This window comes from Tamandua tetradactyla, chromosome 13 (assembly GCF_023851605.1).
Source record: "Tamandua tetradactyla isolate mTamTet1 chromosome 13, mTamTet1.pri, whole genome shotgun sequence".
NCBI classification, from domain to species: Eukaryota; Metazoa; Chordata; class Mammalia; order Pilosa; family Myrmecophagidae; genus Tamandua; species Tamandua tetradactyla.
The window spans coordinates 72,481,138-72,486,130 of NC_135339.1; positions in this window are offsets into that span (position 1 = coordinate 72,481,138).

Below are 4,993 nucleotides of genomic sequence, written 5' to 3' on the forward strand. Positions count from 1 at the left end.
AGGGTAGGAGCCATTCCCTTGGAGGGAAAGTATCCATGAGGTCTGGTCTCGGATAAGGGTCACCAGCCATGGGGTTAGGCCTCTGGGGTCTTGTTGGTGACTTTGAAGAGAAGATTTTCTCTTTCCATGGCATATGCAGCTTAGCCCTGCCTTAGAGGCCTTGGACCAGCTCTGGGAAAACAGCCACAAAATGGCACCAGTGATGGATGGGGTGGGTTCAAGGGGCATTTTGGTCACCAACCAGAGCACTCTATGTTCAGTCCAGTTCACATGTATATGCCCCTCTGCTCTACTATGGACTCCTTGAAACTCAGGTCTGCCTTATTGGTCCTTATATCTCTGGTGCCTGCCCTCAGTTGAATTAACTGAATGAAGTCAGGACAAATGGGGTGACATATTTTTTTAGGTGACATATACATGCACATCCTAGAGACAATAAATAAAATGCCTGCCAGCTGTTTAGAACCTCTCCAAACGAATTCACAGGAAACTTGCATGGCGGCCGCCTCAGGAAAAATGGACCAGGGAACTAGGGTTCGGGGGTGTGAAAGAGACCATTTGTCACTTCATGTCCTTTTTATTATGAGTATGTATTAGTTATATAAGCTAAAATAAGAACACTGGGTTAAGAAGTTTCCAAGGTGCCTTCAGCCACCACAGGAGATACTTCCACTGGATGATGCAAGGGTGTCACACTCCAAAGACTGAAGAAGCTCTCAATCTTTTACTCAGTATTTATAGACTTTCAACTTACAAACAATTTTTAAAATACTGAAATGTTTATTTTCTGGCATAGAGCTCATGAATGCATTAGATTGAAGCAGGCCTGTGATAAGGACAGGCAAGCTCACTTAACCCAAGAGGAATCAGACAAAGGGTTTTGTTTCATTTTGAGTACAATTGAGTCACAAAGATGACCAAGAGTTATCAACAAAAGATTATTATGTATACATGTTTTTAAAGAGAATCAAAATATTTCTTAGCCCAAACCAGCAAGTCTGGACAATCCATACATCTTGAGCCTGTATAGTTAAGCAGGAAAAGTTAACTGTTGGTCCCAGCTGAATTCTTGATCCCTAGAAGGGTTTCTCAAAGTCTACAGAGTAGATTTCACTGACACCAGGAAGCTTGCAATCACTCATGAGAAAAGACCTAAGAGGGTATTTCTGCTTTAAGGGTCACTGCTGTGCCATCCTACTTTTCCTCAGCTCCTCTGACCAATTCTCTGGCAAAAGCCATATTTCCTTCTGTGATCTGCGTTCCCACAAGTCCTAACTGGAGGCATTGCTCAAACTATTCTGTATCCTGATTGTGGCAGTAGTTACATATACTTGTGTTAAAATGCATGAACTGGGCAGACTACGGTGGCTCAGTGGCACGTTCTCACCTGCCATGCCAGAGACCTGGGTTCAGTTCCCAGTGCCTGCCCATGCAAAAAAAAAAGCATTAAACTGTACACTAAAAGATTTTTTTAAAAAGTCTGCTTTATTGTATAGCAGTTCTAAACAAATAAATTTTTAATAATCCTACATTGAAAGACCCTGTGAGAAGCTCTTTATGTGACATCCTTTTTTACCTGTGTATTCCCTCTAGCATCCAGTACAAGGCTTAGTTCACGGTAGACATTCAACAAGCTGTATATTGTTGGGTGAATGAACAGATGAATATTAGAGAAAGCAGACTGCTGACCCCAGGCAGACACTCAATAGTTGCTGGTTTCCGTTGCTTTCCCCTTAGTCATTTCAGAAAACAGGAGATGGTGCAGATCTTAAGAAAATATGAGCAGCTTACTCATTCTCTGAACACTTGGGCAATATATGCCCTGGGGAGAGAAAAGGCGGCTACTAGTAAATAAATACATGTGATACTGCACTTTAATTCGATCCTTACTATAACACAGCCAACAGTGTTGTACCTCTTCCTGCTTTACAGACTAGGAAACTGAGGTCCATGGAGTTAAAGCAACTTCTCTAAATCACTCAGCCAATAAACGCTGGAGCCAGCAATCGAGTCCAAAGTGCAAAGCCCGGTTATTATAATATGTATTTCCTTTGTTATCGTGGTTTTCTGATTTACTCCACATGGAGGTTAATGCGACACTGAAGTCAAGAAAGTCTGACAAATGTACACAAGTAAACAAAAAGTTAGCCGTGAGCATAGCAGAAGCAACTCCCTCTGGGTTTTCCCACAGGCCGGGGCAGAGAGAGTGACCTGGCTGATTTCCTGTGGTCAAGGATTAATTCATTCAAGGCTGACCCAGAGTCTTCCTCGTGTCAAGCACTGTACTAAGTGGTATAAATGCCGGGTCTAGTTAGATGCATTCCTCTCCATGGTCAGCTAGGGCGCTGGAAACTGAGCGTTTTTCCCAACGTGTTGGGTTGGCGTGTGATGGCGGATTACCCAGCTGCTGGTATTACCCGCCAGCTTAATTCAAATGACCCACTGGGAGCCAGAGTCTAGGGGCATGGCTTCTGGGTCTGGTCCTGTATTTGGCAGCTTCAGGGCCTTAATCCACCAGTCCCCCCAGCCCTAATCAAATCCTGATGGGCCAATTTATTCTAATTAATCAACCTGAGTGGGTATGATGGAACAGGAAATGTATGCATTTGTTTGTAAGGCGATTCCCTGAATCCAGTGTCAGCAGCATTGTTCTCTCTCCTGATGGATACAAGAGAAGCCCAAGGTTGCTCAAAATATCCAAAGAGCACAAAGGGACCTGCGAGTTCTTTAAAGGGAGGCAGGTGATACAGTACAAAGAAAGCGACCTTAGAGTCAGATGGAAATGGCTTGAAATCATGGCTCTAGCTCTTGTTTATTGGGTGACTTGGGCAAAATGCCTAATGTCGCTCCAGATCATAGTAAAATGGGCACAATAATATCTGACTCATGGCCTTTTTGACGTGTAAATGAGATAAAATAGTTACCACCAAGTGGTCATTTTATTTTTATTTAATATTTTTAAATAACTTTTATTTTCAAAGGTAATACATGTTTATTGCCAAATATGTCAACAATTTTAATAAGCCAAAAGGAAAAAATTTAAACCTTCATGATTCCATCAGCCAGAGGTAACTATCAGTAACCTCTTAATATTTGGCCTTTCAAGCTTTTCATGCATTGCTATTTTAAAAGCAAAATGAGATTCTACTCCTATTTTATTTTACAACCTGCTTTTTTCACTTATGAGTACTATTAACATAATCTTACGTCTTTAAATGTTCTTCTACAGCCGTTTTTAATGTCTGGCACTGTGCCCCACCATATGGCCATATCATCATTTATTTAACCAATTACAAATTGTTGAGCATTTTCACCATTATACCTAATGCTGAAATGAACAACTTTGCAACTGATCATCTTTTATTACTCTCTTATGATAAACTTCCTGAAGAATTGTTGATCCCTATTGACAATTTACTTCCAAAAACTTCTACTAGTCCATGTTCCCACCTGCTCTGTCACATGAGTACATTGTCTTGAACACAGACCTAACCTGGGTTTTGTCATTCTTTTCTCTCCAGCAGCGGCAGCCTGATCACATTCTCTTTTCCACTCCAGAGATAGTTCTGTCCACATTGGTAAATTTGGTCCCCTGACCTCACAAGGCCTCTTTTGCCCTGTCTAGTTTGGGAGACACAAGCTCTGACTATTGTCTCCTGCCCGTTTTCCATCTCAGCCACCAAATCTTGTCTCATGTGACAATTAATTAGATTACTCCTTATCTTCTGTTAGCTACATTTCCCAAATCCCATCAGCTTCCTTTACAATTCTTGTGGAGGATGAGTTCTTTCCTGAGAAGATTTCCACAGATAACTGGTATCACTCATTTTCTGTTTACACTCCTGGTTTCCGTTTCCCAGGGTGAGGCTTTTGACCTTGTCTCTAGAGGCAGGGCGGGGAGGAGGGCATTTTATCAAAGCTAAATTTGGTTCCTGGGACAAATACCAGGAAATGAGGGCTCAGATCAAAGACAGGGAACCCATAGGGGAAAGGGATGTGGGGAAAGCAGAGGCCCCTGGTCACACACACAGGGTTCCAGGGCAGTGCCCTTGACCTTGGAGTTCCTTTTTTTTTCCCTATCGATAGACTGGGGGTGTAGAGAGTGCCCGACAGGGGCCAGGGCAACAACATGACCAAAAAGGAGCCCTCTGCTAAAGGTGGGGACAGGAGTTTCCGTTCATTCAGTCTTCTGAAATCAGAATTTACAATTTGTATTCTTTGAAAATGTTGATGTCCTGGACAAAACCCTGCCCTCAGAGGTGGAACAAGAGCAAAGGGTGTCTGAGGCTCAAAGTCATGTTTTTGTCTTCTCCCTCTCTCCAATCTGCCACCCCTCACCAGAACTTGCCAAGAGTAGCATCTTCACAGGTCCCTGTAGACTGGCACCTGAAGATATGTGCTGCCTTCTGTCCCCTTCAGTGTACCTTTGCCTGACAGTTTGTGGCTCTGTATTCTATTCCAGGTTCATGTGTCCTTGTGCTCCAACTAGACAGGCAGCCAGGAGCTAGCAAAGGCTTGGGATTTGGGGTTCCAGTTCCAGCTCCCTAGCCCTGGTGTATTCATTTCCTAGCATGGCTGTAACATGTGACCACGACCTTAGTGGCTTAATACCACACAAATTTGTTATCTTACAATTCTGAAGGTCTGAAGTCTACAATGGGTCATCAGGACAGCATTCCCTCCAGAAGGTCTGGGAGAGAGTCCATTTCCTGGCCTTTCCAGCTTCCAGAGGCCAACAGCATTCCTTGGCTCATGGCCTCGCATCCCTCTGCTCTCTCTTTCTGTCATCACATATGAGATGTGATCTATGACCCTCCCGTCTCCTTTCCCTTATAAGAACCCTTATGATAACATTGGGTCTCCTGGGATAGCTCCCATCTCTGGGTCCTTAATTTAGTCATGTCAGCCAAATCCTTTTTGCCAAGTAAGGTAATATTTTCACAAATTCTGGGGAGTAGGACATGGACATCTTTGAAGGCCATTTTTTTGCCTA